Source organism: Manduca sexta, chromosome 22, assembly GCF_014839805.1.
Source record: "Manduca sexta isolate Smith_Timp_Sample1 chromosome 22, JHU_Msex_v1.0, whole genome shotgun sequence".
NCBI lineage: Eukaryota > Metazoa > Arthropoda > Insecta > Lepidoptera > Sphingidae > Manduca > Manduca sexta.
In genome coordinates, this window is record NC_051136.1 from 11,290,731 (window position 1) to 11,314,720 (window position 23,990).

At 32.4% G+C, this 23,990-nt stretch overlaps 1 protein-coding gene across 2 annotated transcripts in view; it reads right to left on the reverse strand.

Annotated features, from left to right (window-relative positions):
* Positions 1-23,990, reverse strand: part of LOC115442155 (cyclic AMP response element-binding protein A) — a 122,905-nt gene that overhangs the window by 55,173 nt on the left and 43,742 nt on the right. The window contains exon 2 of one of the 2 annotated variants that reach the window (XM_030167142.2): positions 22,923-22,932. The exons of the other annotated variant lie outside the window; for it this stretch is intronic. The gene's annotated coding sequence lies outside the window, so the exon portion shown is untranslated. The remainder of the gene's footprint in view (positions 1-22,922; positions 22,933-23,990) is intronic. 2 annotated transcript variants of the gene reach the window in all.

The window sequence follows — 23,990 nt, forward strand, 5'->3', positions numbered from 1 at the left end:
TCAGTATCAGCCCGGAGTCTGGAATTTGTGCCTGATATGGCGATAGACTCGCCCCGTATCACATCATGGGACGGAACACACTTGGCGAAAAGTGGGTGCCTTGGTTGTGCCTCTGCATACCCTTTCGGGTATAAAATGCGTGATGTTGTGTGTGTGTATGTGTAATATTTCAGGATTATATAGCTTCGTGTACGTGAAAGAATTTTTGTAGTATATGTCTAAAATTTGTAAGTTATTTATATTAATAGGTGGAAAGAAAAAAAATTACCCTTTTTTAAGCACATTGCGCGCAAGGAATGAAAGATTTGGCAAGATTAAAGTTCATATAGAGGAGTGGAGAAGAATGAAACTTATGTTCAATATATGATATGAATTATGTTACGGTCGAATTTCAGCCACTGGACGACTTGTATATTTACTATTAGAGACGTGTAATGGAACAAAAAAAAATCACGGATAGTGTTTACAAATTATTATATTTAATCGCGCAAAAATTATCATTCCCGTCTCATCATTCTCCTACTTCCGTAATAAAAAGTTATTGATTAATATAATTTTTAATTAATATTGTATACGGATCTCGATAATATATCATCAAAGATTATTAATAACCATATTGCATATCATATCAGTGGTCTAGTTGTATGTTATTGAGTATTTCCTGCCGTGAAATCAGCCCTACATATTATAAATAGCGAATTAAATCGTAAATTACGCATGCTTCGGAAATTGTTATTATCAGTAAAATTAGGGTATGGTGCTACGAGTTTCCTTGCGATATTTTCTATTATAAATAATGAAGATTAATTTTGATAGTGCTGGCAACACCAGTGTAGAAATGGCACAAAATTTTCCAATCTTATTGATGGAATGGATAAGGCGTTTCAATATTATATTATGATGAAACAGAATCCTGTTAATGATTAAAATAATTTTTTGATTGAATTTGGACATTTTTTTTAAATCTTGCACGGCACAGTGACCTCACTGCACCTAATGGTAAGTAGAGTGGAGTCCATAAGCATGTCAACTGACGAGAGATCATTACCCCGGCAATTATGTCGGCCTATTGGAATCGGATATATACAGTCTGATGGCGGAACACGACATATTTACGTAGGCCAGTATGGCGAGTTTTAACACCTTGTATACGGTGGTCGCTATTTCAGTGGATATAAAATAAATCCTACCATCTGCAAAAAATATAAAAACCTGTGGAGCAATTCTCATTCCCCTCGAAATAATCTTGGGCTTGAACCAGCAATTCGAACCGGTTCTCTACAGTAAAATTACGAATGTTGAAGTAACTATCTCGAATCTTGTATTCTCGGCAACAGTCAAAATAAAATTCGAATAAATCTCTAATCGGAGAAGCGTAATGATGCTATTAAAAAATAAAGGCGTGCAAGGCGTTCTATTTTACGCAAATTTAGTGACCGTTAGTCAAATATGTGATAATTCTCTATAAATAGTAATATTATATAAAAACAACGTAATATATATACGTATTATTATAGCACATATAATGAGATAATTATTACAAAAAGATTTAAAAATATGTTAATAAATTAATTGTCAATTATCAAGGTATGCAGTAATGGAACGCAGTGTGACGGGAACACAGCTGGTGCGTTTGTATTATAGCAGCTCGATAATTAATAAGTCTGAATGCAAAAACCGGCTTACTAATTATATAATATTGTAGGTAGTACATATTTTATTTTAAATTATCAAAGTTCATTTTATTTAAAAAAGAACACTCCATGATAATAGACACCACGTTAGTTTGACGTTTCATATGGATAATTGAATTAGATATTTATATTTCGAAGGCTTGCTTTTCGAAGGGTTACTTAGAATGGTGGAGACATCAATTTAAGCAATCGACGTACGAGAAATGTCTGGCTCGAAATCAGAATAGACCAACCCTAATTTTATTTAAAAAAAAATGATCTATGATTTTTTAAAATTCAAATGCGCGGGAATTCCCCACTAAGATGAAACCTGCATACTATTAACTCCAACAATTAATGAGGTGATAAACACACAATAAAACCTCTTTAAACAAACTCTAATGAGCTGACGTATTATTGTAATAAAATTCTTTCAAACTTATTAAAATCTATTGTCAAATTAATATAAAAATATTTAGTACTACTAAAAATGAAACAGGCTTGTTTGTTAACAAGTGGATTCCAATCTAGAAATAAATATACACTCCCTTTCAATTCTCGCGTGTTGGCCTGTCGAATTAGTGTTCTTCGGATATTCTTTAAAATGGTATAAAAACATAATAACTCATTAAGGATAATGCTGTTTCTATGAATCTTTTTTGTTTGATATTAATGTAAACCATTTGGTCTTTACAAGTTAAATAGATTTTTTGGATTGTTTATTGGTTACATTAGATGAGTGCTATTTAGATAGTATCACGCATATTTCCCTTATCATAGGTAGGCAGAGAAGTAAAACAACCACAGTTCGCCCGCTTTGTTTTTTTAGAGTAGGTGTCCATGCAGTCTACACCGGGGGAAAGCTGAGAACGGGATACTGGAATCCCTCGACTTAACAACTGCACGGTCCCGGAGGAGAGTGGCGACGAAATTGAGGGACAAATGGGAACCTATTTAGGACGAGCGGAGGAGAATAGGACGGGAAATGTTCACGAACCCTTACAGGCTTCAATGTGTAGTTACAACCACGAGATATACGCAATTGAGTAGGGCCGCGTTGAATGTCCATGAGCGTGCATTCAATATGAAGACCGAGCGCATGAGAATTGCCTCAGGGGGGTCACCAGATATGTTAGGTCCCATGTAAAAGACAGCAAGGCTATTGTTACCAGGCTACTTGATACTTATTTGAAATCTTTTTACAGTTTCATCGTGTTTATTCGTCAGATGAAAAGGCATATTATATTTTTCTATAAAATTCATAATGTAGGCGATCAAGCGTAAAAATATAAATATAAATTCTATTTTCCTTAAAAAGAAACTCACTTTCTCGAACCGCTGCCGATTTGCCATTTCAGTCACGACAGAATACGTTCACTTCAACATTACTTTGATTAAATCTTTTAAAAAATATGACGCATAGAAATATTTTTTTTTGAAAAGTCGTAATTCAATAAGTTGCTATGCAATTCGGAATATTTACTTAATAAATAAAATGAAAAATAGAAACGACGATATTTTATCAGGAACAAGAATGTTAAACGCATCAATATGCAAAAATTTATGGAATAACACGATGCATAATATTAATTCTACAGAATTGTTATCATAAAATTTACGTTTTACAAAGTCGAACATCTATAAAAATAAATAATGATTAGGAATTTATGTACAATTTATCAAATCAATTCTAACAGAAACAAAAAATAAAAAACATTAAATAAATGATCGTCATTTGTCTTTGGAATGTATATTCTATAAAACCTCTCTCACTGATACAATCTATAAAATATATTTCAAGTTCCAAACTCTAGCGGTGGGTAGGTCGGGACTTTCCAAGAGCAATAAAATTATTGAAGCCTGCACTCATTGTTTTCAAGGCTTCAACTAGGTAAGGTCGGACCGAACCTAACAATAGCATTACGTATTATCTTAAAATCTATTAATAATATAACGGGAGACACGGATTGTGTCATACTGCTATTGCTGATAACAATATTATGTTTTGATCGCACGTTCCGTTGCATTCTGAATAAGATATAATAGAAGTATATTTTTTAAAATCTTTATTTAAGGTCGCTCCAGACATAGTACGTTCCCAAATATTTTTAAAAGCATTCTAGCTCCTTCATACGCATGAGCCAACAATAACCTATTTAGGTTGCCTACATCCGCATCTAAAGTATAAGATTCACTAAGCATACACTCTGACAAAATACAAATAATAGAATAATATAAATCATAATATAAAATATAATAAAAGTTGAATTAAATACCACATATTTCCGTAGAAATTCTACAGATTAACCTTCTCAAAACTCAAAGATTTTGGTGAACAATAAGAATTTTGTTCTCTCCCCAACCATAACATCGAAGAAGAAAGACAAAATCGGCTTTTGTGCTACTCTGTCTTATATTTTTATTTCTTGTAAAGATGAATAAACACTACCTATCCATATTGTTTAATTATAGTAAAGGCGAGTCTATGTATAATTACACATAAAAATATTCACTAAGAACTAATAATTTTATTATTTTTTACCTCACATCGTAAAACAACAAAAAAACTACCAAATCTCGCCATAAATGTTTTGGTACCCATCATTACATAATACATTCTAAAATGCTTATCAATACACCATAAAACCGGTCTCCGTACCCATTCGAGTTACAATACTAAATATAGCTTCTGCCAAAACACCAAGTCGATGATCTCTCGTCAGTCAAGGACGCACGTCGCGTCGGAACGCCCATCTTTAATCGATGTTAAACCCTTTTCATAAGGGCGTTGATAGGCAAAGGAATTAACATAATTCTGCCTAATGTTATAAGGGATATTGGAATCATACATATTATTAATTAAGTTTTTTATTATCTTTGTGTGAGGTATAATGTAACATTACAATATACTTAAAATGTGTATTTTAGAGTACTTATTTCGATTTGTGTACATAATTGTTTTTAATAATTCATTAATTCAATATTCCAATGGGAAATGTGATGTTAATTATATAATATAAATAATTATAATGTTTAATTTATAATTAAATCTCTGGTGTATTAAATAATCATTGGGTAATAAAATAACTACAAAAACTGTATCTTATTATGATAAGAATCCCTCATTGTAATTAATTAAAATGTAATTAATGAAAACACATTGCTGATTATGATCTTCATTTTACAGATTGATAAAGTAGACCGTGTTATGAAGAAATATTTTATTGTATGGAAGATTGACACCATTTCTTTAGATTTTTTTTTAAACATGTCAGTATATTTTTCATATAAAACAGACTATTTTCACGTCATATCCATCAATTTCTTAATTGAACTTATTAATTTGCGGAACAAAAAAAATATATAATTGTAAAATGTAGGTAGATATTGTAACTGACTTTTCAGACGACCATACTTCATTACCCCCGTGACTATTAGAGCTGCAGTCTTCGAAACGTCGCGTCGGGACAAAATAATAATATAGAAACCGCGATAATATCCGTAAAATAGTTTTGTTTAAATTACGTAAGATAATACAAGTTTTTTTCCTTTGGTAGAGATTCAAGTATCTCTGAATTATTGAACTTAAAATGACTGAAACTGTTTGAAACGTTTACCAAAATATACAACGCTCTTTAAACCAGTCTTCGCCCTAAACAGTCACGTTAACATTTGGTTCAATTATGATTCATATCCAAAGTGACATTTCATTTGATTTGACATTTACTAGATGAACAGCAATAAATCATTATGTAGAATTGAAGCTATTGAAAGCATAATCACGAGCCACTACCGTTTCCTTCTAATAACAGACTAAGCATGCAATCTCAGGCAATCTTGTATTAGAAAACATAAAGAAGCTATCAAAAGGCAAGCTATTGCAACAAACGATTGGCACTCGTAGTTAGATCTCATCGGTACATCATAATTAGGAACCGATAAGTGGTTTCGTTGCATCACAAAGTGAGTGGCTAATTTGCCAGTTCCGTTGGAATTTAATCCGATGCAATCATCGTCAATATCCTTATTGATAATTTCATACAAAAACCAATTAGTACCATATTATGAAATTATGAAACTGCAACCACCATTTATGAAAATGCAACTTATGTGATTTTAGACAAGGTCTATCGCGCGTTATATAAATACATCATTTAAAAAAAAACCTTTATTAAAAAACACACACTCACACCTCGTATACCCGAAAGGGTAGACAGAGGCGCAACTGGTGTACAAACGTTTCGTCGTGTTTATTCCGTCACATGATGTAATACGTTGAGAGCGTATCGGCATATCGGGCACCGATTCTAGTCTCTGGACTAATACTGCATAGAAAAATCTAATATCACTTTACAGTTTGCCCGACCCGGGAATCGAACCCGAGAACTCAGCACTGCAGACGTACAGTAATACAACTACGCCACCGAAGCAATCGTTTCTCTAGACGATTAATAATACACGAATTGCTACAATATCCTGTTATTAATACTATAAAATCCTGATACTACATTAGATACTATAATCAGTTAATTAAATACTAACAGTGCTAATTCGAACCAGCTGTTAAATATATATAGTAGGTTGCCAGTATATTACTAATAAAATTGTACTTAATAATATTAGTTTGCTGGTGGTAGGAAATATTTTATATTCGTCCGGATAGCGACCACCACACACAAGGTGTAAAAACCATAATAATGGCCCAGGTAAGTATATCGCCTTCCGGGATCAGCCTGTGTATATCCGGTTTCAAAAGGCCGGTGTATTGTGTCCACTGCCGAGAGGTAATCATATCTCGTCAGCCGACATTCTATTGGACGTGCACTTTCCCATATCAAAAATAATACAGTTACAACTGGTAGTACAACTGCAAAATGTAACATGTCCAAAAGAGAATCAGTCTGACGAGTGTGTAAACAATTGGCAACAGTATTTGGTGAGATTCCAACAAATCTGCAACATCAATTTTGTATTCCACAAGTGCCGACCATCTGCGCTATTTGGAATTCTCGCAGCGGTTTCGTTTAACGGTTAAAGAGACTAAGAAATTGCGTTCTTTGCGTGTAGGCATGTCAATTGAAATGGCGTCACTGTTTGAATCTGGTTTGATCGGGAATTAGTTATTAATAGCTTCACTTCATTTATCAAAATTAACTTCACGCTAGAATTTAAAAGCATAATGAATTATTAGCGTTGCTATGAAAACATTTAGAAAACTTTAAATAGGAAAAGATATATGAATAAGTAGTGTTATGAAGTTGCATAGTGCATTTTCTTTGGCTTTATCCGGCTTTGTTTATTTAAAAGCCAACTGAAGTAAAGTCGGATCTCAATATAAATGAATCACAGCGCGCTCTATCTCATGTCTACGCATTGCTAAGCCTGTCATGCTGAAAGCACTGCGTAACAGATTTTTTGTTAGAGCTGCCCTGTCTTTAAGTAACGTTTGTGAATGCGAACCTTTTTATGTAATGTTAAAAAATGGTTTTGTTGCGTTATACTGAGTCCGATTATAATCAACTTATTCTATCGAAAGGGTTGTAAAAAGTAGAATCTAATTGTAAAATTTGCGCATTTTATTTGTCATAGACATGATATTAGCAATAGATTTTATCAGTAAAAATACCCGAGCGCTAACAATAATATAAATGATAGAAACATATATTTGACATGTTGTTTATCCGTCGCAAGTTCGCGCCGGGACAGGGAATTCACGCCAATATCTTTCTAGAGGTCGAGACTTGTATGTTGACCCAAAACATTTAAAACTGGGAATAACGATAACACTGTCATATTCAATGATTCTTACTAATTTCAGGGCATTATGTTTTGCGCGGTTTCACAGTAAGTCATTATAGCTACGAATAAAATATGTTTAAATTTAAATACTTTAATTATGCCTATTGAATGCTGTGTTAAGGCATACTGTACCTTTATAACTACTTACAGCTTATATTAACGTAGACAGATTTAATTTGGATTTTTAATAAATAATTATTATTCTGTAGGTACAGCGCATATTATACATTTTCCTAAAGTCTTTGTTGTTTGTACCTAGTTCACTTCCTTCCTTATAATTATATTCGATTTTGAAATTCTAGCAACTTAAGCAATATAATCCTTCCTGGATTGCGCACGCGCCTACTGACTCATGCCTATTTAGCTACGCTACTAAAGTGTTAAAACTTTTGAGGTTATTGATTTTTTAAATTTCATTTAGATCTTATTTTTTCCGTGGCCAATGTGGTCTTAGTTATGATTTAAGAAGTATTATTTATAAGTACTTTAAAAATACTTTAAAGGTTTTAAAGAACATTATTGAGCTAACCATATGCAATTCTGGATTTTGAGCTACTGAACACTACGTGATGAGTTTTAAGAGTTTGATCTCAGTAATGCAATTTGTATGACAACTGGTTTTATTAAGATTAATAAGAAAATATACACAGGTGCCATAAGGAACTTATATTTTGCCCTCGATCATGGAAATATAGGAGCAAACGATGTTATAACGACTCCTTGATGACACCATTAACGTCCCACGTCCACTGGCTGTCCATGGACATGAAAAATCTCAATATATTTTCAAAGCAATACTGCACACACTTCTACCGTATTTTTGAATATAAACCGTAGAAAGCGTGACAAAATAGATTGATTACAAACAATTTGAATACGTACATATTTTTTTAAGAATTACTTGATGGTTATTTTAGTATACAGACCTTTTTTTTATCTAGGATAGTATGAGGTATCCAAAAATAAGAGAAACAGGGAAACTATCTTAGGAACCATTAAGCATTTTTCTTATGAAAACAATTTTGGAATAATAAATACGTAAGTTAATGAAAAAGTTCGGCTGCTAAAAGCAAACGCAGCAACCGCTGAGTGGATTTGGATAATTTAGTTATAAATTTAAAAATAAAACTATTTACATGTTGTACATGTTTTTATTTTAGAACATGAGAGGAAATATCGGCTTAAAGTCTTATTTTTGTGTAGACATTTTATTTTTAATTTCGTAACTTGAGAATCGCATTCATAATTTTATCTTGCAATCTTACTATGTAAGTAAATAAATTAAAATATTTAATGCTTATTAATATCGGCAACCGCGTATTACTTATTCAGCCAACTTTGTAAACACAGGTTAAGAGTTACAAATAATGTCTCACGGTGATAAAATTAAATGAAAATTTCAAGATATGCAAATAAAATGACAATTTTAAATTGTGACACATGTTTACGATATCATATTGCGAATAATGTCGTTAAACGTTCAAATAAATTGCAATATGCCCATTAACTTTAAGTACATATATAATTACAATAGTTATTCCATATCACTAAAAGGCGACATTATTATACTTTTACGTAAGTGGAGAAAAATATGGAAACGATGTTGGAAAATCTAATATACTAATATAATTTATTTCAAATTATATAATCCATATAAAAAATATTGTATTACATTCACTAAAGAGTAGAAAATAAAATTTAAAAAATGAATACTTATTTGCGTTCAATTTAGGTATATTTGCTGTAAAAATATACGCCATTTTAAATTGTATACGTCGTTTCGGATCCACAAAAATTGTACATACAGTCAGCACTCATTTACTGAACAAAGTTTCTACGCCTTCCCACGAAAGTATTATAACAATAAACCGATTAGTCGCTCGTAATCTAATTAACTGTTTTAGCATAACTAGAACAATGCAGGCAAGGAAATGTGCTATTAACGACAACTTGCACAAACGCTCAGATTAGAAAGTACTTGCATTTATTATTGAAGCGATATATTGGAATAGTAATTGTGTTAACATTTTATTGACCTTGTTGATGTCTCTTTTACTCTTTAAATGTAAATATTAACACAGTTGTGAGTATCACACGTGTATTAATGGAGAGATAATTTAATTTCGTTTCTTAATCAGTTATAGGTTCAATACCTTAGAAGCCATAATCAAAAAAAAAATAGATTCGTTCCGATAAAGATTTGTTGTGATTTTAAACAGTAAAACGAGTTTATCTAATATCTCGCAGTCTTGAACCATTCTTTGATGATTCACTACATCGTGATATTATTTTAATTTATCACATTATCAAATCAAAGCGTATAAATATACGATAAGATAGAAATAAAAGTACCGCTAAAGTTAATTACAGAACTGTTATCATTCTTCGCGTTCTTTTGTGCTGTTAAGGTACTTTTCTGCTCGCACTTAAACGGAGTCTTATCTTCATAATTACAGGCTTTAAGGCTTATTATTACCAGAATATTTAAAAGCTAGAATGTTTAAATGATGTATGTACTCGGAGTACATTTTCTTGAAAGTCAAGTCAAGTGAAGTCTCAAAAATACTTTGTCAATGTTCAGGGTTATACTCAGTTGCGGATTTACAGTTCTAGCAGCTCTAGGCCACTATGATTGTAATCATAAGGTACGCGAGCCTTTAATACATTAAGATACTTTGAATTTGAGTTATTTCTTGTAATCATCAGTGTTTTTTGGCCCAAATTGCCGCCCTTATCTTCGGGCCGTCCTAAGCTCGGACCTACTAGGCCTTAGGGCAAATCCACCACTGGTTATACTAAATGAATGAATTAAAAAGCAGTTTATTGACTCAAGCCACCATTAACGACAATTTTTTGTACCTACTTATTTGACTGAGTAAACGAAATATTTTGAGAAATAGTTCCCAAGTTTTACCCTACACTTGAGTAGAAAGCGTTTGATCCAGCCGACAAGTCGCAGACTATTTGTTTTAGCGATGTCCCCACTTGAACCCGTTTAGCCAAACACTTCACCAATTAACTCCGGCTTCCTTTTTAAATATCTATTTTTTCTATTTATGAATGTGTTTTGAAGGTGTTAGTTACATGTGTTAAGTTTTATTATTAATTCATTTTAGAAATGCTATCATATCTGGTATTTTTTTTAAATTTAAGACCTGTCTAGTTTCCTTGTGATTATTTTTCAATGTGTAATGAAATGTTTAATAAAACTTAATTGTAAAGAAAAGTCAAACAATTTATTTTGTTTATCCAAAGTAATACAAAGAGCCCGTGCTCATCAATAAGGCAGTATATACTACAGGGCTAATATTATTGTTAATATTATAACACAAAGAAAACCTAGTTAAAACTAGAGCTCAAATTTAAAAATGCAAGTATATTTAAAGTACATTTTCCCACGTGGAGTACCTTATCACACGCGATCTGCTCGCTCGACCGCGGGCACAACATCCGCAACACGAGAAATTATGTACGGGAAAAAACATGACTACCAATGATTTTTACATGACACGATGCGTGGCACATTGTCGGCTTTACCGCTGCGACGATCACGCATACAGAGCCTTACGAGTTATCAGTTGCCTGTCCAAGGGTTTTGTGGTATTAGACTGCGTTCATCACCCTGATACATTTTCCTGGCTCACTTTTACAAGCTTCTGTGTTATATTTGATGTGCGAATTGAATTATATAGCACATGATTCTAAATTTGATTTAATGAAAATATTCAATAATCCCCAAAGATTAATAAAGGAATTGAATATGAAATTGTTGTCTTTTCTAATGTTTTATCTCATTTTTGCAACATAATTAAAAATTCACATAGAGCCCTGTAATAATAAGTCAGTAATCGAACTATTCTGATTGCAATACTTTTCAAAACACAAGAGTGCTATTAGCTACCGAAAATCGGTATTTAATCGCTGTCGCAACTTACTCATGTATTCATAAATTCAATGAATCTATTAGAGATTAAAAGAGAAAAGTCTTTTAAATAATGCTTGAAAGAATCTAACTATAACAAGGATCTTATACACAATTTTTCACTTCAGTGAGCATTGTTACGGCAATCATGCCAGGTTAAGTACAAGTTGACGTAAACGAGTCGGTATAAATGTTAACTAGTGAACACACATGGGTCTAACTGCGTTATTTAATAGAAATTTCGAAAAAATTGTCAAAGTATAAATTTATTCCTAATTTTTATGAATATGGATGGTGTTCCGAATGTGTAGGACGCAATCGAACATTTTAGGAAGTTTGTCGACACTTCTCCGTAACGTTGCCAAATACTACAGTTTTATTACGTTCCTTATTCAAACGAGTCGTATTATTTTAGGACTTAGATAAATAAATAATCCAGTAAATCTGTGCCTGTCAAAATTACAAAAGAAATTTCTATTAATTTAATGACGAATGAATAATCATTTCTGTTCATATAATACATTTTATATATCACCGTCCGATAACAGCATGGTAACCGTGTGCCGTGAAGAAATATTTATCAGTTACAAACGCGTACATTTCATAGAAAACTGGATAATTGCGATTTCTACGACCATAAAAATGATAAAGTTTACAAGTGCTGTAGTTATTTGTTGAATAAAAAAGAAAATACCACTTCATTGTTTTTGTAGATATTTATTTTAGCAATTCATAATAAATATTTTTAATTATTTATTTTATTACAAGTATAACCATGGCCGATATAAGCTTCGATCAAATGGAGCGTAATATTTTTAATTGCGAATAGCTATTGCTCGCGGTTTCGCCCGCGTGAAGGAGTTTTCCGGGATGAAAGTCCCGCTATATTATTCCGGGATAGACAGTATATAGCAAATAACCTTCCCAGGGTCTTAAACTATCTCCATACCAAATTTTATAAAAGTCCGTTTTGTAGATTTTGAGAAAATCGATAACATACAGACAGACAGAAAAGAGGACTTTGTTTTATAATATGTATAGATTGTGTAAATGAGTTATAATTTTTCTGCTGTGATAACATCTCTGATAATGGAACACTTTGCTACACTTCTCAGAAACATACTTGGACTAAAGATAGCATAAAATACAAGTATTACATAAACAAATGATTTCTATGACTCACGGTTTTTATAAATATTAGTTCAATTGAAATTATTGATTTTATAAAGGGTTATTCGCCTGTGATTAAACATAAGACAGAAATAAGTTTACATAACGTATATAAAATGACATATTTTAATCGATTTCTATTTAAAAAAATGCATAGATCCAACCTACATTCAGCAGTTCGCGGGAGTAACATGATCTTTTTATAATAAGTAATCATATCGATAGCAGCCAAGCCAAGCAGCCAATATAACAACAAAAGTAGCTTAAATAATTCAAAACTTCAAATTCCCTATACACGTAAGTTTCCTTGGATTTTTTAAATCGCATTAATTTTGTTTTTGAAGAAAAAAATAATGGTAAAAACAGAACAGTGCAAAGGCGGTTTGAAGTTTTCAATTTGTTAGATTACTTATGTGGGTGATTGTTAACATTGGTAATATAGTAGTATCTTTACATATCGATTATAATGATAAGTAAATGTCAAGGGCAATAGTGCGTGTCGCGGCGCCAGGGAATTCTAGGCTTGACGTCGACACGCTTTCTTACACAACTAACGCGCTCGCGCATCCGACCAACATTTGCTATTATAAGTATATATTTATTAATCTTTTACTGGATTAAGGTTACAAAAAGTAATAGACCTAACGTCATAAGGCGATGATGTAGTATCAGGACCAAAATCACTAGGTATTCATAAATAGTACTAAAAAATCCACGCGATTATTTCACTAACCCTAACAGTAAATATCAGGAACAATACACTGGAAGCAATACATATACCAATAACTAAATGTATTTCAAACATTCGATATCTAGCATAACCAATAATTCGCTGAGTGACCAAAAGCAAACGAATAGCGCAGCACAATATCTGAAAATCAAACATGTGCATGGGAACGGTAAGCCGGTTAATCCCAGGCTGTGAATCCAACACGGTCCCAATTAGCGCTAGCAATCCCTAGGTCATGTTAGAAACCTAACGCAAAATCGGGCAAACTTGACATAAACGTCATATTCAACAATTAGGCGGCATTGGTGCTATTTTAACCGACTTCAATAAAAGTAGTAGGTTCTTAACTTGATGTGTTTTTATGTTTGTAACCTCAGATCTCAGTCACTTATTCAGCGATTGGGATTTTTTTTTTATTGAAAAGATATACTTCCAGATTGGTGGCATAGAAATATTTAAAATAAAATGTTTCGGTTTATTAACTAAAATGACTGCAATAAGTATGTCGTCCTAGTAAATGAAATTGCAAATTTCGCCTTCCTGTGACTTTTCCAGTGATGTTTTTGAGCAAATTATGGTTTTGAATTCTTATAGTATACCTCTTTTACACAGCTGAAACACAAGTCAGTTCGTTTGTACGGGCTAATCTTTGTAACGCTGGAACCGATTTTGAAAATTCTTTCTCTAATATCAAGCTACATTCTCGAGTGCTGTAGGGTACTTTTTATTTCGGGAATTTTTTTATTCCGGAGTAACTCTTCCTTGCGAAGCTATAAATAAAAGCTTAAGTCTTTCAAAACAGAACTCAAAAGGATTACATAATACTACTTGGCTAGAAATAGTAACTGTGTAAATCTCCACAAACATAATTCAGTAAGTATGTATCACTTATTTATTATTAATTTACTAAAGTTTGCCAAGAAGAATTGTCAAGCACCTGTAACATTTGAGGCGAGACATTAGATACGTGATTTCAGCTGCAAGGTAATTTTCAATTGTCGGTTGTGAACATCCGAAAGCGAGAATAATTGAGTGAAAGTCACACTTTGTTTGCGCTTCTGAGGAATTCAGTTTTGATTCCGTACCGATTGAGGCGAAAGAAAGTATTTTAATAAAAACTTTTCAAACATATTAAGGAAAATGTGTCTAATAATTTATACTAATATATAAAGCTGAAGAGTTTGTTTATTTGAACGCGTTAATCTCAGGAACTACTAAACTGAATTTAAAAAAAGTCCTCAGTGTTGTATGCCACTTTTATCCCCCAAAAATATTTATTCCGGAAAAGGTTTTGCCACGCGGGCGGAGCCGTAGGCAAACGCTAATATTATATAGAGTCAAAGTGCATGATTTAGGATGAAGGGTAATCGCCGGTAGTTACTGACAATTATCTCAATTTTATTAGTGTAGTGTGTGTACTAGTGTATAAATTATGTAATATATACCTAGTATATGTATATAGTTTGTGTGCGCAGTCTAATAAAGAGACTAAAACCATTAACACTTCTTAACAATATATTCATCCTCCATTACAATTAGAAAACAATATATGCCATAGGCTACTTAAAACTTCATTAAGTTTTAGAAGAGGCTGCTATTTGTTTGGAATGCAATATTGTTACACGGGGGAAGTGGTGAACAAAACCTATAAAATAAAAGGCGAAAGAACTTCAGTATTTGAATCTTACAGCGAATTATATTTCTTTGTTTATGCTAAGAGTAATAGACCGTTATAATAAAGTATACACGCATAATAAAATTGTATATTTGATTCTTCTTCACGTGGGTTGTAAATGACAAGTACTGTACATAACAAAGAAAAGTAAACATAATGAAGTTAAAAAAAAAAAATATCTGATTTAATCAATGATTATTGTATAATTTTAAATTTAAATGAGTTAACTTACTTATTTATCATTCAAGTAGATCTTTATGAGGAGCTATGCTATTTTTAAAGCACGCACTTAAAATAAGTGTTTTGTAATACAGATATATTCTATAAATATAGAAACTCTGTAAAATTATAATATAAACAAGTTTACTTGAAATATAGTAATTTTAGAGCAAAACGAGGCCATACATTTTACTAGTGGTACGTCTCTCATATGTGATATCCGCCTGGGTAGGTAACACCGCAATGTCTAGTTCTACCGCCAAGCAGCAGTGTTTAGTCACTGTTGTGTTCCGGTTTGAAGGGCATTGTAGCCAGTGTAACTACTGGACATAATGAGCCTTAATACTTCATGTCTCAGGATGGCGAGCGCAGTGGAATACCAAACAAAACTTTGTAATTCAAGTTGTTGGATGGGGTTATTATGAGCGGTCGTATCGCTTACCATCAGGCGAACGGCAAGCTTCTCTCGTCATTCAAAGTAATAAAAAAAAATAAACATTACATAGGTCAAGTCTTTTATCATTACTACGTATCCAATAAAAAAACAAAAACAGTTATAACCTAGCGTCTACGAGACTATCTCGAATAAAACAAGTTGTAAAAAATACCTTCAGCTTAGAAACATCAAATAGCCCGCATTAGATTATTTGATAGCACTCTTTTAGGGGGTCAATGTTCTTTGCTACGCGAATATCGATTCTACTGTCACGCGATGTTGAATCAAGAGCAGTTCTATTTATTTATTGTTTTTTTTTGTGTCTTTAATTATAATTACTTTGTGGCTTTCTAACGAGATTTGCACTGAAATTATACAGTTCATTATACATATTCATTTTTGAAATAATATTTTTAAATATTTACTTATTATGAACAAAAATTGATTATTATTAAGTGGAAATAATAGAAAGATTATTTTTTAACTCTAATGTATTTAATGTATAAATTGCTTATTTGCTTCTGATAGAAAATGGGAACGCTTATTCGCTACTTTCATAAGCAGACAAAAATATTGAACTATTAAAATTATTACATTTCCCATCGCAACAACACACTCAAGAGAGACCTCAAGTAACTGTGAATTAACCTCGTAAGTGGCCGAAATCTTCACGCACCTGTCAAAGTTCACGTACGCAAAGGGCCATTTACTGTCAGTTAAAGATTGATTGACGTTTGTTCGAGAATTAAAACTTTCACTGAAGACGCTGTTGTCACGCTGCTTTATGCAATAGGCGCTGGCAACAGGTGATATCGTTTTTTTTTCTCGAGATATTTTTATGCAAAATAATGTTTTCTAATGATTAATTGATACGACTCTTTACTTACTAGGAGATCATAGCTCTGCGGCGTGATATTATGTGGCGTGTAAAAAAAATAATAACAATTTGAAGTTTTAAGAAAACGTAATATTTCATAATGTGACTAAACTATAACAACAGACTAATGTATATTTAAAAAAAAACTACTTATCTGTTGAAAACGAAAAATATTCATGTATGCCATACCAAAAGCCGTTTAAAAAAGTAATTTGCCTTTAAATCACTCTAAACTATCACATTATATGCCAATGTAACGATAAGTTACAATTATTTCTCAAGAAAGTATGTTTTAAGTGCATTCACGTAATTGTGGCGTGAAATCAGCGAATTTCTTTTTAATTTCGCTATTTTTAAATGACTGGCTGCCTGTTAGAACGTCAAGTTATGAAAAATAGCTCCGCATTTATGTTAAACACGACAATAATTGTGTGTTTAAAGTCTAAATACATGTTTTCTGTGCAATTTACGATTTAATAATCTATTGATACTTGGAAATATTTATTTTTAATATGTTACAAAATAAAAAAAGAAAATAACTTGAAATTACAGTTTTAAGTAATATTATAATTCTGAAAAAATCATGAGCAGTAAACAATATTTAATATGAATGTATCATATCAATTCGAATAAAGAAGCAAATTGAATGAATAATTGGCAACACGAAAGGTACATCAGTTCATGACATTATCAGAGACAATTCTAAACAGGTTGCCAAAAGGGGTTGTTCACCTCGGCTGTTGAACTAAGCGCTGTTGAGTTCTTTTTCAAGGTTTTTCTAATGCCGTAAACACACCTTACGTCATTATGGTTTCTACACCGCACGTGTATATTGTTTACGAAGGAGTATATTTCGGACTTTAAAAAAAATATGTTATACAAAACGCACGAAATATTACAGTCTTTAGTTTTTTCTAATATTTTAATGGTTTAATTTAGCCTTCTTTTAAAAAAAATGTATCTTGTATAAATTATTTCATCGTATTACTAAAATATATTTTTGGAAATTTGTTCAGTATAAAAATATTACTGGCCTCAAATAATTGTATATTCCAAGGGCAAGGCTGCATGGGTTAAGACCCTTGCCAATCATAAGGAAAAATTGTGAATGATGAGTCAGTTAATTCAATATTATTGCCAACGTTTGCCAGCGGGGTGTTTTTTTTTTTTATTTTGGCTTGTGGTTGATTGTTTTTCGCACAAGGAAAATGACGCATGACAGCCAATATTTCGAAAGAGGTTGAATTATTGTTAATATGTAAATAGCCCGTATCTGTTGTCACCCGTATATTGTTGTTAGGTTAACTGCATTTTGAAAAGATACTCAGAAAATCAGGGTAATTGTTTATTGTGTAACGTTTATACACTAAATCATAATTTCCTTAGTGCCTAGAGTGTTTACCTACAAATCGTGATAGCTCCTTTATAATGATAATTCTTACTACTCTCAACCTCTTAAGGTCGTCGGAATCAAGTAACACTTTTACAAAATTACTTGTTATAAACAAACAAGCCGTTCGTACAGTAATCAAGCTCTGTTTAATTACCTGACACATCATTCCGACTTGTCACTGCGCATTCATTAGGCCGTATTAATTTACAAAATGATTAATGAACATTTTAAATTGGATAGATCTTGTTTGCTCATAACACTCATGCACTAAGAATAATCTGGGTTGACATGATAATGTTCACGTAATTCTTGACAATTCCAAACTTTAATCCTATTTATTTTCTTTACACTATGATGGCATAAGATCTGCAAAGAAGCAAATGAAACAAATAAAAATGAACGTAATGGTAATTACTTAACAACATTGGGATTCTACCACATAGTAAGAAATTGTTTTTTTTTTCTTATTTTTTACTTTGAATGACGAGACGAGCTAGCCGATCGCCTGATGGTAAGCGGTACGACTGCCCATAAACAGTAGAAACACGATCCAACACCTTAAATTATAAAATATTGTTTGGTATTCCACTTCACTCGCCATCCTGAGACATGATGAGTTAAGTCTTATTATTCCCAGTAATTACACAGAATTGTATGCCATTACTGACGCGGAATCACACAATATACTCAATTGTGGAACATCCAATATTCTATACAACTATAAAGAGTAAGATTTTATAATCCACAAGATCCGCGACGCTATATATTTGTAATAAACAAACGATTCTGAGAACGAGCCGATCACATGCGCATGAGATCCGTGTGTCGCCGGCTTATGCAAAACAGATCGTTTTATAATACAACCGAATTAAGTAATTAAAACTACCATAACGGTCTACCACACGACGGTTGTTTATTGACTTGATATTATCGAAAACTTTTGACTTATAAAATAAATATAATAATGATTTATGAGAACTATGTATGACAAAAAGAATCTGTTTTTGTTATTTAAGGCTTTAAGGGATAATTGGAAGATCCGAATATCATACATTCGCGTTTGATTTAAAAGAACTTATAGTAGTTCAGTCGTAGTCTACGCTCAGTATTAATAATTAAAAAAAAATATTCGTTATTTAACTTTCCATGTGAGAGATATAATATCTAATACTGCCATAAAAAAACAAGACATCTGATATAAAAAAAAATTCCTATACGAACATTAATTCACAGCACTTAATATTTGGAAACTCTGCAAGTAAGTACTATAAACTAGGACAAAGTCGAAACTAGACGGCTTGCACTAATAGAGGAACAAAGTCACGAACGTGAACTAGTCCCCGTAGTAACACAAATGAACGTTTGTCTCTATGTGGATTGCGCATCCAATTATTTTAATACTTTTGTGCAGGTTTCAAGTAATTTATTTCTGGAAGATTCTATATATCAGTATTAACAGTCTAGGAATATATTTGAAGATTTAAAATATATTACTAATTAATTAGCGGGCTAGTGTCATAGACGAGTTACGCATGTCATCAGCAAATATATACTTTAGATGTGTGTTATATTCGAATAATAAATACAACACAATAAGATATTTTAAAAATTAATAGATATACAATTTTGAATTTATAGCCTAAACTGTTCATCCTGTTATTTATTTCCCACAGCTTCGAAGTATATTGATGCAAACAAATGAACCCGCAGTTAAACTAACAATTCATTTTTGTAGACTTCACAGACGGAGGCACGGGCAAAGCTAGTGACTAAACCGGTATAGTTTGGAACGGCACCATTATTTGCAAATTCTCAGTAGGGCCTATTTACCTTTGGTGTTGGCCGTAGACCTTGTTATGAGCAAATAAACTACACCATTTACGTTTTAATAGCTGATTACTCAGAATTTATAGTATGTATATAGATACGTTTTAATTTTGTGATGGGATACGTCATTAATACACGTGTAAATTCAAATATGTTAAGGAATAGAAAGATAAATAGAGAGGGATTGAGGAAAATGAATCTTACTCCATAAATGTAAAAAGTTTGTGAAATGTTTGGATGTTTGTTAGAAGTAAACTCAGAAACAAGTGAACGGATTTGGATCAAATTTGGCATATGAGTAGACCATGTCATCTTTGACCCCGGTAAATTCCACCCATGAGAAATTATTATTTTTAGTCAGATTTTTTACATAGATGGCGTTCGTGTCGAAGTATTTTAGGGACTTTTGTATCGGGAGAGGCTTTTCACGCAGGTGAAGTCACGAGCAACTCCTAGAAGGTACTATTTAAGAAAGAAGTGAATAATTATTAGTAATTTGAGATTTAAAATTAGATCGAGATTTCTTAATTATAAGTGAGTGAGGAATTCCATAAAGTATTTCCATGCAAAATAATTTAGGTATAATAGAATACAAATAATCCCCAAGGATAGGACCTCGTACTCAAGGTCTATGCAAATACAATCGTTATCAGCATAATTCATCAATCAGTAATTACACGCGTGCAATAAATATTATCGATAAAATTGTCAGAAGAAGTGCTTAAGGTGATCCACGGAAAATTACCTGTTATTGTCTGAGATGTTTCAAAGTCTGCCCTTTGCTATGCATTTACTGTTGCATGAATATTAATCTTAGTTAGTTGTTACCAGGCTCCTTGCGGTTTCGCTTGGAGTTAATTTAAATTCTAACTAAGGTAGCTCTTCGCGATAAATATTGATATAATAGGATTTATATCGTAATTTATGGTTGAGATTGAATACACGGAAATCTAATTTTCAGCATATTATGATAATTTCTAAATCCTGGCATTACGCGTGACGTTTACTCGTTTCGAAAGATTCGGGACAAGGCTTTTTTGTATTTATTACGGCTCTAGAAACAAGTCCACTGGGCCCGTGTTCCGTATAATCCAATTTCTTAAAATGGGACAAAGTTATAATCTCTGATTTTTCCAGACTTAATCTACAAATTATAAGAAAATTTGATAACTACAATTGATAATACAATTGTATCAAAACTAGCTGATAATTTATAAATAATTCATCAACACACATCTAGCATAATAGAAAAAATAAAGTCAAGAAATCGACAGATTTCCCCTGGGGAAAAACATGCTAGATAAAACGATGATTTTACAACACAGAAGAAGAATAATTGAATGATTACATCATAACTGATAGGGATTCCCTGGTTCCAATACAATAACAACAATCAGAACTCGTTTTAATACGATAGGATGATATCATAAATAGGTCGACGTAAGGTCACCATTTTACTAGTGGTAGGTCTCTCATATGTGAGAGTCCGCCTGGGTAGGTACCCCCACAATGCCTACTTCTGTCTATGTGTAGTCACTGTTGTATTCCGGCTTGAAGGAAATTGTAGCCAGTGTAACTACTGGACATAATAAGACTCAACATCTCATGTGTCCTGTGCAGTGTGTGCGCAGTGGAATATCAAATAATACTTTGTACTTCAAGATATTGGTTAGTGTTTCTACTGTTTATGGGCGGACGTAACGCTTATCATCAAGCGAAAAGCAAGATCGTCTCGTCATTCAAAGCAATAAAAAATAAATAAATAAACCATAATATTATGAATCACACCTTTACCCTAAAAGAAGTAAACATGCGATGCACCTTATTATCATAATTGTTTTTACCTCATTTAGATAGTGCTTGTATTTGAATATCAGTCACAATTGCAAGGAAGTTAATTGAAACGATCTTTTTTTGAAAAACAATAAAACACCGAAGCGACAGTTAAAAACAAAAAATACCATACATTACTTAACAACTAATATTTAACAAATACTATTTCGACATAGATAACAATCAAATTGCTAATCAAACGGAACTTTTAAAGAGACAAAACGCTATTATCGATTTCAAAATGTAATACAGCCGAGAGAAAGAAGCAAGCCTTTCCTTTATTTTCTTTTATCTTCAATGAAGCTAACGTATTTAATCAAAAGGAGGTTACGTCGAAGAGTTGTCCATCTTCACTAATGCTCTATTTATTTGATAATTTCATTGTAAATAGCCATGTACCGTAATATCTTTGCCGGCAAAAAAACTGTATGCAATAGCGAAGGCGTTACCCGTCGAGTGTCGGTGTTTCGGCGGTTCCGCGGCCGTTGACCCCGCAGGCAACACTTCGCGTGACTTGCCAACTATCGCTTGCCTATTTATTTACATAGTCGAATATGTTTACAAAAATAGATAATTCAGACAAAATTTTCATACGTATTCAATCAAGGATAATGGTGCTATTTGTTTTTCCCGTTTGGAAAGACCAATATCCGGATTAATCGGATCCGATAACGCTGCCGGTTTGAATACAATGGGTTTTGAATGCCTTATCTATGATTTATTAACATTAATTTCCTTTGACCAACATAATAAAATCGTACTTATCGACGCGTAATCTTACGCGAAATTTCCCGATGTATTAAACACAGTATACGATAATATTCTCTTAGTAATTATATATGTTTGTAAACACGGTGGCGTACGATTGCATATAATTGTATCTATGTAGAAGATGCACGGTTAAGTATAAACACGATTATTGTTTGACGTCACAATTTAATTGCTGGACGAATAATTATCCCATTTCATTGAGCGTTACAAACACAGATAAGTATGCAAATATGAATTATATTGCTCAAGACATAAGACACACTGAAGCTTAGCTTAGTTGGCTTAGCATGTCTTTTCCGACTTTATGAAATAGTAGTCAGTTAAGTTATGGTTTGTGTTAAAAATATGTTAGAATTAGTTTTTATGGTGTTTAGTATATTGAACTCAATATTACAAAACATACTATCTACGAAAGTAATAAGACGTCTCGCAGACGATGTCAAATTATTACCGACAATCCAGAAACACAGTTGTACAGCGTCGTGTTTCTTAGCAACAATTCAACTGCATCATTGCGACGTCTAATAATAAAATTAGAAATTAAAACTATTCTACTTATCTGACTGTGTGTGCATATCTCAAGAAATCGATTCATACCAGCACTTACCTGAAACAAAAAAAGTAATAATGATTTCTTATGTTTACGCGAATGTTAGACATTGAAATTAAACTAATTTAATATACAACAGTGACTACAAAATACCAGCACCGCGATAGAATCCGAAAATTAGTTTAATTTCAAAAAAAGTAATGTTTAAAAATCGACCACCATTAACATGGCGGGAAATAAAGAAGCAGTTGTAAATACCGATACGTACGTCATTTCCGTCTCGTGAACCATTCGTTCTCAATTTGTAAATGAAGGTTTTTTGCAAAAAGATATTCGTGACGAAAGGGTAGGCAAATGAGAACGAATGCGTGACATACAAACATCAAACTAAGATCAAGCCTTATAGTAGCGTTAACATTTTACACTTTCTAAAATGATTTATTTATTGTATTTCTTACGCCAAGCCGAGTATTGTCGTAATTCTGATAGAAATTTAAAGCTTAAAGTAATTAAAGTTACAAAAATAATTGTAATAAGTAGATAAACAACTTCACAAGTGATAAAAATTTGGAAACTGAAATGGTTTTATGACAAAAATTAACACAATAAGCACTAATTAATGCGAAATCATTGCGTTTTTAAAAGTACAAACGAAACACGATAAGCCATTATCGTCGATGCATTACAGGATGTCATCTTGGTCACAAATTGAGGCAGTCACATATTTGCATGTGACGACTCGTTCATGATGTAATTATGAGAACCGCATGCCGACATCTTACCAAAACGATGCCGCACATTTCTTGAAACATTTGTAATTTGACACACATTTGTAATTTTTGTTATTAGAATTCCTAATTAAGACTTTTGAGTTCTAAATTACATTACAAAAAATATATAATAGTTTTACCCACAAATTACGTTATTTCCACCCGATGATGTCATACCGATGTGAGCCTACCGACTTTTGATAAGTAAATTGAATCGTCGTCAGAACAAAATTTTAGATGTGTATTTATATGGCGATTAGAATTAATCAGAAAATTGGTTTCTGAACCACACAGATCATGTCTGATCACCATAAAGTTAGGTTAGGTTAAGGAAAATACGAATAT